General features: G+C 43.9%; 1 protein-coding gene across 8 annotated transcripts in view; it reads right to left on the bottom strand.

The window, feature by feature from the left end:
* The window catches only part of SRGAP2 (SLIT-ROBO Rho GTPase activating protein 2), a 210,502-nt gene that overhangs the window by 101,429 nt on the left and 94,711 nt on the right, over nt 1–14,362 (bottom strand). The window lies entirely within an intron of this gene.

Below are 14,362 nucleotides of genomic sequence, written 5' to 3' on the forward strand. Positions count from 1 at the left end.
TTTGCTCTGTCCTACAGCCCACTCCAATTTCTGGAACTACTAACTAGAGAGCAAATCGTATATTCTTCAATTTCAGCATGAGGAAATGCATTTCAAGTGTTTTTTTTCCCCACTATTTGTAGCTGAATCTTCAGCAAAGTTACACTCCTCCCCCACTCTTTCTCCCTAAAGTGTCTAAACTTAAGGATCTCCTCTAAGCCAATACACTGAAATACAAGACCCCCCAAAACATATTTTCGTAACCCATCTCTCCCCATGAGAATTTGGATAGTGTTAAAATAAAGCGGATTTACCCTATGTTGTATGACTTTATTTTGGTAAATGAAATGGTTTGTAGTATGAATTCAATATTTATACATATTTTACAAGATATTAACTTAATGTACAACCAAGCCCTGGTCTACACTACGAGTTTAGGTTGAATTTAGCAGTATTAGATCAATTTAACCCTGCACCCATCCACACAATGAAGCCATTGTTGTCGACTTAATGGGCTCTTAAAAACGATTTCTGTACTCCTCCCCGATGAGGGGATTAGCGCTTCAATAGACATCGCAGGGTCGAATTTGGGTTAGTGTGGACGCAATTCGACAGTATTGGCCTCTGGGAGCTATCCCACTGTGCTCCATTGTGACCGCTCTGGACAGCACTCAACTCTGATGCGCTGGCCAGGTATACAGGAAAAGCCCCGCGAACTTTTGAATTTCATTTCCTGTTTGGCCAGCGTGGCAAGCTGATCAGCACAGGTGACCATGCAGATCTCATCAGCAGAGGTGACTACAGAGTCCCAGAATCACAGAAGAGCTCCAGCATAGACCAAACGGGAAGTACTGGATCTGACTGCTATATGGGGAGACAAATCCATGCTATCAGAACTCCATTCCAAAAGGTGAAAAGCCAAAATATTTGAAAAAAAATCTCCACGGGCATGAAGGACAGAGGCTATCACAGGGACCCACAGCAGTGCCGCCTGAAACTTAAGGAGCTCAGGCAAGCCTATCAAAAAACTCAAGAGGCAAATGCCCACTCGGGGTCAGAGCCCCAGACATGCCTCTTCTATGATGAGCTGCATGCAATTCTAGGGGGTGCCCCTACAACTACCCCACACCTGTATGTGGACTCCTGCAAGGGAGTCTCACGCAACAGGGACGAGGATTTTGGGGATGAGGACGATGAGGTTGAAGATAGCGTAAGCAGAGAAACCATTCTCCGACAGCCAGGAACTGTTCATCACCCTGCTGACTGTACCCTCCCAACCCAGGCTCCCAGACCTTGAAGGTGGAGAAGGCACCTCTGCTGAATGTACCTTTGTAAATAAAATACACTGTTTAAAAGCAAGCATGTTTAATTATAAATTTGCCCTGAAGACTTGAGATGCATTCGTGGCCAGTACAGCTACTGGAAAAAGTCTGTTAATGTGTCTGGGGATGGAGCGGAAATCCTCCAGGGACATCTCAATGAAGCTGTCCTGGAGGTACTCCCAAAGCCTTTGCAGAAGGTTTCTGGGGAGGGCGGCCTTACTGCGTCCTCCATGGTAGGACGCTACCACAGCAGGCCAGTAGCACGTAGTCTAGAATCACTGCATAAGAAAGCATGGCAGTGTGTGGTCGGGGTGTTTGCTGGCATTCAAGCAACATCCGTTCTTTATCTCTTTGTGTTATCCTCAGGAGAGTGATAGAATTCATGGTCACCTGGTTGAAATAGGGGAATTTTATGAAGGGAACATTCAGAGGTGGCCATTCCTGCTGGGCTGTTTGCCTGTGGCGGAAAAGAAATCATCCCCACTGTTAGCCATGCAGTGGGGGGCAGGGGTGAAGCAATCATCCCAGAGAATTGGCGGGGGGGGGCGGGGGTTAGTTGGGTTTGTGCTGCACCTTAACCCAAAAACATCAGTCCCTCCTTTTAAATGGCCCATGTGTTTTTTTTCCTCCCACAGCTGTAAATGTCTCAACACTGTGACTAGCATCTCCGTCCCAGAGGCTAGCGCAGATAAAGATGGAAAAAACCACTCACAATGAAATGTTCTGAGCTCATGCAGTCCACCTGAACTGAAAGAGCCCAGCAGAATGCGTGGAGGCAGACAACGGCAGAGTCCAGGAAAGCAAAAAATGAACGTGAGGACAGGAGGGACGCGCGAGAGGACAGATGGTGGGAGCAACAGGAGGGGTGGTGAAATCAAGAGGAAAGGTGGTGGGATCAAGAGGAGAGGAGGCAGGATACAATGCTGAGGCTACTGGAGGATGAAACTGATATGTTCTGGCGTATGGTTGAGATGCAGGAAAGGCACAGACCACCACTGCAGCCCCTGTGTAACCAACCGTCGTCCTCCCCAAGTTCCATAGCCTCCTCACCCAGATGCCCAAGAATGCGGGGGGGTGGCTCCAGGCACCCAACCACATCACCCCAGAGGACTGCCCAAGCAACAGAAGGCTGGCATTCAATAAGTTTTGAAGTGCAGTGTGGCCTTGTCCTTCCCTCCTCCCCCACCCTCCCCAGTGCTTCCCTCCTCCCCCACCCCTCCCAGGCTACCTTGGCAGTTATCCCCCTATTTGTATGATGAATTAACAAAGAATACATCAATTTGAAACAATGACTTTATTGCCTCTGCAAGCGGTGATCGAAGGGGGAAGGGGAGGGCGGTTGGCTTACAGGGAAGTAGAGTGAACCAAGGAGGCAGGTTTTCATCAGGGAGAAACACACAGAACTGTCATACAGTAGCCTGGTCAGCCATGAAAGTGGTTTTCAAAGCTTCTCTGATACACAGCACGCCCTGCTGTGCTCTAACCGCCCTGGTGTCTGGCTGCGCGTAATCAGTGGCCAGGTGATTTGCCTCAACTTCCCACCCCACCATAAACATCTCACCCTTATTCTCACAGAGATTGTGGAACACACAGCAGGTAGTAACAACAATGGGAATATTGGTTTCACTGAGGTCCAACCGAGTCAGTAAAGTGCGCCAGCGTGCTTTTAAACGTCCATCGCCCCACCACAGTTAGGGAATCCCATTGCAGTAAGCTATCCACTAGGACCTGCACATTTCCAGAGTCACTACCCTTGATATCAGCAGTTCAGTGATTGAGCTGGCTACTTGCATCACAGCAGCCCCCACAGTAGATTTGCCCACTCCAAATTGATTCCTGACTGACTGGTATCTGTCTGGCATTGCAAGCTTCCAGAGGGCTATCGCCACTTGCTTGTGAACTGTGAGGGCTGCTCTCATCTTGGTATTGTTGCGCTTCAGGGCAGGGGAAGCAAGTCACAAAGTTCCATGAAAGTGCCCTTATGCATGCGAAAGTTTCGCAGCCACTGGGAATCATCCCAGACCTGCACCACTGTGCGGTCCCACCAGTCTATGCTTGTTTCCCGGGCCCAGAATCAGCGCTCTATGGCATGAGCCTGCCCCACTGCCACTAGGATGGCTAAATTGCCGGAGCCCGTGCTTTGAGCGAAGTCTGTGTCCATGTCCTCATCACTCTCGTCACCGCGCTGCCATCGCCTCCTCGCCTGCTTTTACAGGTTCTGGTTCTGCATGATGAGTGAGATGTTTACAATGCTCGTAACTGCCACGGTGATCTGAGCAGGCTCCATGCTTGCCATGGTATGGTGTCTGCAGGACAGCAGAGTTGCAGGGGCAGCAGTGGTTGGATGACCAGTTTTGCAGCCCTACTGCACCATCTGCTGCCAGGACACAACAGCTGAGCTGTCTGCATGCTTGCTGAGGTCTGGCGAGACAAGAGCAGCCGAGCAGAGTTGCAGCGGAAGCGGGCCACCAGGTGAGCAGAGTGGCAGCAGAAGCGGTGGATTATGACGATCATATAGATGACCTGCGAGGTGGATTCATAGCATCAGGAGAGCAGAGTGACAGCAGAAGCGTTTGTTCAATGACAACGGTTTGCAGACCTATTGCGCCATCTGCTGAAAGCAGTATGGCGCCCGCATGGAAAAAAGGCGTAAAATGATAGTCTGCCGTTGCTTTCACAGAGGGAGGGGCGACTGACTACATGTACCCAAAACCACCTGCGACAATGTTTTTGCCCCATCAGGCATTGGGAGCTTAACTCAGCATTCCAATGGGTGGCTGCAGGAACTGCGGGATAGCTACCCACAGTGCAACGCTCCGATCGTTGACACTACCCTCAGTACTTTGGACGCACTCCATCAATTTATTGCGCTTAGTGGGGACACACAATTGACTGTATAAAATCGCTTTCTAAAAAATAAACTCCTATAAATTCGACCTAATTTCGTAGTGTAGACATACCCCAAGGCTTTATCAAGAGTCAGATAACTACCTTGACTTATACATAATTAAATCAGTGTGGTTGCATGTGGACGTAAGTCGGGAGAGAATCTGGTTTAAAAAAAGTCACTTGGCTGTTTTCTTGCAAATCGCATTAATAGCCTCAAAGACTAACTTTATCCACTGTGCAAATACTTATATTTAAGCAAAGATTCAGTATGGCATCTGCTTTTAAAGATTCTGTTTTACTACATATGTCATTTTATAAAGCATTACTTTAGGGGTTTTTTTTGTTTGTTTGTTTTATTTCCAATCAATAACCCACTGGGAGAGAGAAGGTACAGCCACTATATGCATTTCTGAGATACTGTTATACATACTTCCATTGCATTTAAGCCTACTGCGACCAATAGAGTAAACACACCTCCACAATTTATCAGGGGGCTGCATGATCCCACCTTGGAATTTTCTGTTTTCTTTTTTCATGTTCTACGGCTGACTTTCGCGCCTTGCTCAATAAAGAATGAGATTACGAAAAAAAGACTAATTTTTAATGGCAACACAACAAAATGAGGACAACATCCTTGCCTCACTGCAGAGACAATAGAAGTGACAAGTTGCATCATTTAAGTAAAAGGTTTTAAGAAACATTTCAGAATGCAAGCCAAGAGCTAAGCAGTGATTTTCTACAGTACCTGATGGATTCCGCAGCACTGTTTTGGGTTGGTGGAGACTAGGCTGGTTAGCTTGGCTGGAATACTTAATTTCCCTTAAATCTGTTTATCATTTGTTTATGTGTGTTCTTTTTTCCTATATTGTGTAATTCTTGGAAGAGACAATTTAAAATATTCTAAAAAGCCAGGCTATGGCAAGAATGTGTCAAACAGTGGCGAAATTGCCTGAAAAGCTCATCTCTACTAAAACAAAGAAAAATCCATATCAAGTTTTTCTTTCCAACATGTCAAAATTAAACTGATCTTCAGGCAGAAAACTAGAAAGGCATTTGATAGGACTTTGTGTGTTCAAGATCACAGAAAAGTTTGGCAAAAGAGCCAATCTCACTGGTTCACTGACAGGCTGTTCTAGAAGTACAGCAGTATGGTTTGGAATGCATTTGTCAAATTATCCTTCTTTGTGTGATAAAGAGGCACTACAGGGTCTGTTCTGATTGAGAAGAAAAGCCTTCAGATTTCACACTCCACAGTTTCTCTAACATAGAAACAGCTACACCACCCTCACCCAGGCCTTTGAACAAAATCTGAAAGTGTGTGGGGGGAGGGGGGAAGGAGGGAGATAAGAGTGACATGAGCATAATTGAATAGGGGTTTATAATGAAATAATGCACTCATGTTTAAAAGCAAGATTAAACATTCACAAAGAATTAAAATTACTACCAAATATCACCAATTGTTGGGTGTTTATTGTTGGTAATCCTCCTAGGGGTTCCTAGTGCAAACAGTCACATAAAAGAAAATGAATAGTTCATTGTCATCTGCTAGTAGCTCTTCAGCTACCGGAAATCTCACATTGGGAAAAGAAAAATTGCCCAATCACTGAGGAATGGTAAAAAACATATGGGAGATTGTGGTGATAGAAAAACTAACACACCAGTTACATATCTAGCAAAATAGACAAAGGACAGATAGATACATGGATATTTGGTGACCTTTTATTCAATACTCAGACAAATCGCATTCACCTGCAAAAACCAGCACAAATTTTTCTGAATATAAATATTTTATAGACATACCTGGTCTGTTAAACATGTGCATATGGAGATCCTGGTAAAGTGATTTTTATTAGATCAACATGAGCTTTGGCTTTACACCAGAGATGCAAGAGTTGTCAAGCAGTAACTGAAGTAAAATTAGATCAGACTTCATCTCTCTGCAAGACTAAGATTCAGTCCCCACACAGTGCATATCCTTCATTAGATGGATAGCAACCTCCCCATAGCAAAAAGATTTCTTGCTGTTGTTCCTAAGACATGCAGAAAGAAACCAGCCAGAGACTCCAGCCAGTGGGAGGAAAAGCAGCCAAAGCAGGGACCTCTGAACATTGAGAGCTTGCTACAATTTTGATCTGGACTTTCTCTAGCCTGTGCTGATGGCCTGTTTGCTCCAATCCTCTCCCTCCACCTCCCTCCGATTCTTCACTTCAGTTTCACTCCACAACTGCCCCTTTTATCCTCCCCTCCCCTGCCCAGCTGCCCTGTCCCCCTCACTCCCATTTAGTTTATCCACACACAAAAAACAATCCCAAATTGAACAAAAACCCTGCAAACATGGAAATAACTTGATGCTTCCCCTACCCTGTCAATTTAGATTGTATGTTTGTCAGATCAGGAAAAAAAATCTACTGTTCTGTTTGTACAGTGCCTGGAATAATGGGGCTCCAATAACAATCAGTCCTTAAGCACAACTGTAACAAACATGATTAATACTAAAACAAGCCTCCGTAGGCTTCCATTGTGCTACCCATAGTAGCAAGGGTTGGCTCGACAACACAAAGTAGTTAAGTTTTAAACAGAAGAATAGTTTCAAAGCAGCTGATCTGGATGTTTGTTTCTTACCCTTAAAAACATACCACAGGAAATGACTGAAGCTTGTGATCTGGATTGTTTCAAGGTCTGGAGTGTAAGGAAGGGGGCTGGAGATATTCTGGGCTATTGATTCTGGGCTCCTGCTGCTTTGATTTAAAAAAAAAAATCAAGGGCGAGAGCACAGATTATTTTATTGAGGAGTATTCGGCTTTGTAGTTTTTGTACTACACGGTACATACTGCTGGCAGACAAAAGCAGATAGAATCATCACAATGCGGTGCTGAAGAAAGTTGCAACTGCTAGGTATTAACCTATATAAAATCTAGCGCTTCCTACTGTACTGCCCCAGATAACCTGAAATCTGCATTTGTTGTGTGGTTAATCATTGTTTGGTTTGTTAATAAACCGAGGAATTAATTGGTAACAGAAGCTTGTCTATATGGACTATGTGTGAATACGCTGCCATCTATCCTTCCAGGACACACAAGGAGTAGTTCTGCATCCTACCCTTTCCCATTCCAGCCTCAGATAAAAGCTTTCACCACAAGAGAAAAGCTTAACGCCATATTTTACTAAGCTAAAAAACCCTTTCTCTAAGGGTGGCCCTGGGTCTGGTAAAACGTACTTTCAACTTTCATGGGACAAGAGACGCTATCTCTAGTCCATAACTCAATGAAAGAAAGGATTGCAAGCAGACTAATGAAAAGTTAGGGTTAAAATTGCTGTAAAAACCACATATTTCATAAGTCAACTTGTGAAAGAGCTTGTGCTGACAGCTTCACACACAGAAACTAGAAGTCAAATTAATTGCAAGGATTTGTAAGATCACCATTAAGTGACAACAATACTTTCTATATCTATCTATACCGTGTCTTCCTGATAAAGATTTCAAAACTTGATTAATATCCCTCTTTAAAAGATGGGGAAGCTGAGGCTGACAAAGATAAAACCACTCACTTAAGGTAGTGGAAGGGCCAGGAATAAAACCCATATTTTAATGACTTGCAGTTTCCTGCTCTAACCACTAGAAACCCTGTCTCTAATTCCTGAGGAGGATCTGCAAAAAGAAAAGGAGTACTTGTGGCACCTTAGAGACTAACTAATTTATTTGAACTACCGCTCACGAAAGCTTATGCTCAAATAAATTGGTTAGTCTCTAAGGTGCCACAAGTCCTCCTTTTCTTTTTGCGGATACAGACTAACACGGCTGCTACTCTGAAACCTGAGGAGGATCTGTTGCTTCTTTTCCAGTTCACTTCTTCACTCTTCTCACATAGGCCAGTTCAGGGCTGCCAACCCTCCCCGCTCAGCCAGCACAGCTACCGTTGCGTAAAGCCTGCTAGCCAGCCTGCACATTGGGTCTCCTCACCCACTAGAAACGTTTCTTCCTGCCCACTTCCATCACCCCAGTTTTCCTACTATCGCTCACACTCACCTACCACAGTGGCCATCCTACCAACTACTGAACAGTTTGGAACAAAGGGATAAATGATCAGTAGCTCGATTTTACAACTGATCTAAAATATGGTATTTCTAAGAACAAAGAGCATGGAGAACTGTGGAGGCAAAACTGTCACCTATTGAATCACTAGCACCTGGTTGTTCCCTGAATGTCTCCTATTCACATACTAACCCAGTCTCAAGGTGCGCTTAGTTTGCGAGAGCTGTCAAAGTACGTAGCTGCAGACAAGAATCTATGCAGGAGGCCAGAGTGCAGCATGATAGATGTGCTTTGTTTTTTAAATAAAACAAGGCACAGACTTTGGCCATCATAAGAGATTAAAAAGTTAAATGGACAATTCCCAGCTGTCCAAACTGCTGCACCGTAACCCCTGAAGCTATTCTAAGAAGGTGCATAGCAGAAATACCAAGGGCCCATGAAAGTTTGGCGACTAAAACTGCTCGTGTCTAATGGCGCCAGACAGCATGTTGACACTGCATGGGGTCACACATGAAAGGCAGTCTTGCAGGAAAAAATCATCTCAAACGCCACAGGATTCTAATTGGAATTGTCACCTTCCAGTCTGTGCAGAAGTGCCACACCTCAATCTCAGCTTCCAATAGCCACCACACAGCAATGCCCCAACTGATTTTTTTTTTTTAATGCCTTTCATTTCTGTCTGTGGGCTCCGTTAACCCCTTCAGTACCTTGTTAAGGTAGTACCATCTTGCATTTATACAAGTCTATTACCTCTCACTCCACCCTCTTTACAAATAAACATGATTCATTATTTGGTTGGCAGTGACAATGTGCTCAGCACGAGTAAAAGAAAAGGTAAAGGCAATCCCTACACCGAAGAGATTACAATCAAGAGGAGACAGACAGGAAAGACAGGATGCATTGGAAAATGCAGAGGGAAAGGTAAATGAAGGGTGAGGTGGTGGTTTGTTTTTTTTATTTTAAGTGCTCCCTGATAATAAAAGCTATACACACACACGCAAATTACTTCAGCCACCTCTGAACTGCAGCCGTCTCTGGGGTAGAATGTGGCAGCTGTTTTCACAGCATACAGCAAAGCAACACAACCGTTCCTGAAGACGGGAAGTTAAAAATACAATTTCTAGCCATAACCACAGGCAGAATTGCAGCTATTCTTGCTCACTGCAGTTCTCAGAGGGGCTGGCATATTTTATTCTGTTTCTGATTTCAGGTCACCCACAAAGGAGATGGAAGTGTAAAAGCTGGATCAACTCCCAGCCAGTCCTCTAGGTTTGACAGCATTGCTTCAATGGGTGATCTGTTTGAATTAATTTAAACTAAACATAAGCCCAAACTGCAAAGTTTGGATCTGAACTTCGCCCAAAGTTTAGAGGATGCTGATTCACATGGAGGATGCTGATTCAGCCCAGATCCAAACTCTCCCAAAAGTCAGATCCAGGGCTTGAAACAAACCTCTCTCCTTGTTTAAAGCCTGTGCTACGACAATGGTAGATCTAGGGAGCTGATTTAGGTGAGCCTTAGCTGGACTGGATCTCAGCATTTGTGGGGAGAAACAGGGGGAGAGGGAGGCTGTGCACAGATTAAAAAAACCTTACCAAAGTAATGGTTTCTTAAGGCACATGGATTTTTTTCGAGTGCTGTCTTTGTAAAGTCCTGCAATTTTCACTAAAGTTTTTTGTCTGTCACCAGAGCAGAGCTAAAGACTAATAACTTAAAGGACTTTGGATTAAATTGCCCATCCACATGACATCTGTCCAAGGATATTGTGGACCAACAGACCGTTTGGCCCTTCTACTGAAATCATGCGCAAGGGACAGGTGCTGTTCATGAAGTGAGGTGATGCTCCAAGGTATTCCCCAGCCCAGCCCTGGAGCAGAAAATAGCCTTCTCTTAAAGGAGGTGCTAAACAACAGGGCTATGTCTGAGTGAGGAAACAAAGGTGAGGTCAGGGAACAACATGCAAGGGAGAATGAACTTGGCACCAGGGAACAGCTTTGCAATCAATGTAAGCCTCTGAAAGATTTAGCGTTTAAATGAACACTGCCCTGGGATTTCACCTCTGGGAATACAGAACATCTCCAACCGCTCTTCAACTTTATTAGTAAGCAAATTTTCTGTTGTCATGATAGAAATAGGGGCTCAAGAGGGACAGTGCTGAAAACAAACAGTGGCTTGGACTTTATACATCATAAAAAGCAAAAAAAGAACAAGCTCAAATTTTTTAAAACATATTTTACTTGTCACCTTAAAAAGATAGCCTTAAATATAGGCTTCACTAACAGGTCATGTGGCCTCATTAGCCACTGAGTCCTTGTCTACACTAGACTTGATTTCCTAAACGTTTGTACCATTGCTAATACTGGTACAATCATTGAATCTTGGCCAGCAGTAGGATTCCTAGTGCAGGCAAGGCATTGCCAGCATTTCCCCCTTAAGACCAGGCGTTTTGAATGCCTCCTTGAAGGAAAAGTCTTTTCTGTAAGTGGAAATGTTTCAATCTTCAGCACCCATCACTGAGCAGAACTCTGCTCATCCAAGGTTTTCCTTTGTTAATCAAGAGAAAACGACTTGGAAGCCTTTGTTTTGGAACCTCCTCCTTTTCCACAGTTGTACAGCATTTGCAAACAGACAGAAAGGAAGAAATTAAAGAAAACAATAGGTCACATGAAATCCCAAACATTCACAGCTTCCCTTTAATTTAGATTGATACTCAGTATTAAAAGGGACTTTTGTTTTCTGTGGGAGTGGAGATGGAGAATAATATTTCATCCCTGAGAGGCTGGCGACATAAGAACCAAGTGCTTCATGCATATCACATGGAACTACAGAGCCTGCTGAAGACAAAACATTTCCAAGGAATGGAAGTTACTTTGGACCATGGGTCAGTGTAACTAAGTGTAGTCTTGGACCAGTGCCAGAACCATAGTACTGATGGACTGAAGGATCAGTGACTGTTTTAAAGTCTGATATCATATACAATTCAGGCTAGAAATTGTATTCTCCCCCCTCCCCCCCAGTGGAATATGGGAATCAGCTATCCAGTTGTATATATAGCATGCTTATAGACCTAGTAAGTGATAGATTTTTCAAGTCACAGCATCATGATTATGATCTTACTAATTCCCCATCTCATATCCATTCCAACATTATGTAGCAGCTATCATCTCTTGAATCATGAGATCTAAAACTAATGCTCGACCATTTTCAGACCTTAGAACTTCGTTTACATGGTATTCAGCGTTACTCACACTTCTGCATAGTGGCTGCTAAAATCATGGTGTCAAAGGCAGAGGTGAGAAACAAGGTAGTGTGACAGGGTCGGGCTGGATGGCTGCAGGAGAATAATAGAGGCAGATATATTAGCCCCAAGTTAAGTTGGTCCCTTTTCCCTGGGTAAGGTAACAGGGAAGGTTCCAGAACAATCAAGAACCTTCTGGAGACAATTAAGACAGGCTGATTAGAACACCTGCAGCCAATCAAGAAACTGCTAGAATCAATTAAGGAAGGCTAATCAGGGCACCTGGGTTTTAAAAAGGAGCTCACTTCAGTTTGTGGTGCACAGGTAAGGAGCTGGGAGCAAGAAGCGCTAGGAACTGAGACTGAGACCGCATATTGTTGGAGGACTGAGGAGTACAAGCATTATCAGACACCAGGAGGAAGGTCCTATGGTGAGGATAAAAAAAGGTGTTGGGAGGAGGCCATGGGGAAGTAACTCAGGGAGTTGGCACAGCTGTTCCAGGAGGCACTCTAGACAGCTGCATTCCACGGGGCCCTGGGCTGGAACCTGGAACCTGGAATAGAGGGCGGGCCCGGGTTCCCCCCAAACCTCCCAACTCCTGGTCAGACACAGGAGGAGTCTACCTGGACTGTGGGTTCACGAAAACAGCCAAACTGAGGGCTGCCATGAAGCTCCAAGGCGAGCAAATCCGCCAGTAAGTGCAAGACCCACCAAGGAAGAGGAGGAATTTTATCACAGTAGACATTAGAATTATGACATTTTGAAGTCTAGTTTATGACCTATCAGGGCTAGAAACTGACAAAAGCTGAATTTCTACCAGGAAACTTGGGTTCCATAGTTCTTCACATGTGCAGCTGCACTGATGGTCACAATGATAGAAGATTTAGTCTAGACAAACCTCCTGAAGCATGACTGCATCATCTAGCCCTACACAGGGCAAGGACAGATGATACAGTGGTAAAATACCATCTGCAAACTCCCTGTGTCTACACAAGTCTCCACTGGTGGAGAATGATGTGTCTTAAATTTCCAGGTGCAGACAAGACTGCTGAGTAGGTCAGTGCAACCAGGGTGAGAAATCAAAAAGACGTGATTCCCAATTTCCAAAGGAAAACATTTAAAAGGACAAAATATCACTATGATTATTATTTAATAAAATCCATTTTGGTTTGACGTTATTTAATAGTGTATTCATCAGACAAAATATGTTACCAAATCCACCCAAAAACCTGCATTCTCCTCCCCTTAAAATTAGTAACTTCTGAAGACCTAAAATTATGTTTCTCTGTAAACTGCTGATTCAAATCAATATCTTAAGAAAGCCTTCCTGACACTGCTCATGCTCGTTGTAATTTCAAAGAATTTCGAGCACTGACATATACCCTTGCTTTCCAACCCGCCTTCCAAAGATTCCAGTTATGAACATCTGCTGTTTACAAATGCTCAGCCTGAAGACTGCCAGACTTATTCTGCATCCTCTACTTCAATGCATAGGCTGCCAGAAAGTCATCTGAATTTCATGCTGGCATGTCCTGGCCATTCCTCTATTCCGCAGTTGACAGTTGATACTCGGCATCCTACTTCCCAAGATTATCCTGGTTCTCTAAAGCTATTTTATAATCCTCTCTTAAAATAGTCTGCAGCCTTATATTTGCTGAGTCTTTTTTTTTAATTTCTCCCTTTAAGAAAATCACGGAACATTTGCAATGCTATTTATATCTTCTTCATGGTATTTGCTACTGTGGATGAATGGGCAGATCAAATCACAGAAGATCCAGAATTTTGATTGTTAGACTGAAAGGTGTGGGCTGAGGGTCTGAGAACTCCTACGGTGGTTGGATGAACCCTCAGTAGCTGGTAGAAGCTACACTCAGTGTTTTGTCATGCTTCTTTTAAGGAGCCTCAAGACTGAAGATCAGTCACGGCAACATCTGCTGCAACGCATGCATCTAGCAAGGGGTACTAAAAAAAGTGCTCACCAAATAAGTACCTCCGATAGAAATATTCTCACTGTTCAGTCTTCTCTACCTGAAAGTCCCCTTTAAAAAAAAAAAGGTCGAAGTTGATAGCTCCAGAAGATATGGCCTAGTGGTTAAAAGCAAGTGAAATCCAAGTTCTCATTCTGTCATCAACTCATGCGTCATCTTGGTTAAGTCAATCTGTGCCTCGGTTTCCCAAGCTGTAAAATGGGGACAGCAGTCACCCACCTTGGTAAACCACTCAGATGCTCCAGTGAAGGTGGTTATATAATATTGTGCAAACACATACACAACCCGTTTCAATCCACCACTATCTATTCATAACTATTGTCGGCAGCCAGTAATCTAGGTTTCAAAATATCCCTAAAAGGAAGAGTGTAGCTGCCACAAACCCAAGCTCTTGATGAGGCCATGCCTAACAAAAATAAACCCAATACAAAAACACAACACACACAAGTCTGCACCTCACAGTGCCCATGTCTACTGCTCTGTTTTCATACAGCAGAGAGAGTGGTGGCCAACTCATTTCAATTTCAAGGCTGAAACTTGGGGCCTGCTGCTCTTAACAGCATTCCATTACATGAACCCATGTACAGTAACTTGGCAATTACATGGTAGCTTTTGATTATGAAAGTTCATGCAAATTATAGGGTAACTGCCTGACAAATTTCCTCCTCTAGAAGTTTGTTAGGCCATCTAAAAATTGCCAGTGACAACTGCAAGTGACATGGTAACCTGCCATTGAACAACATGGCATCTTGTGACATAATTACCATGTTATATGAAGGAACGTGTTATTATTGTGTATATTTAGGTTTCTGGCCTCTCAATTACAGAGATGCCACATGGTTGTGTGTTCTGGAAAGTCATTTTGCAATACCATGGAAATCCACCGGGACAGAAGTCTGACAGTTGGATTTGC

This window comes from Lepidochelys kempii, chromosome 21 (assembly GCF_965140285.1).
Source record: "Lepidochelys kempii isolate rLepKem1 chromosome 21, rLepKem1.hap1, whole genome shotgun sequence".
NCBI lineage: Eukaryota > Metazoa > Chordata > Testudines > Cheloniidae > Lepidochelys > Lepidochelys kempii.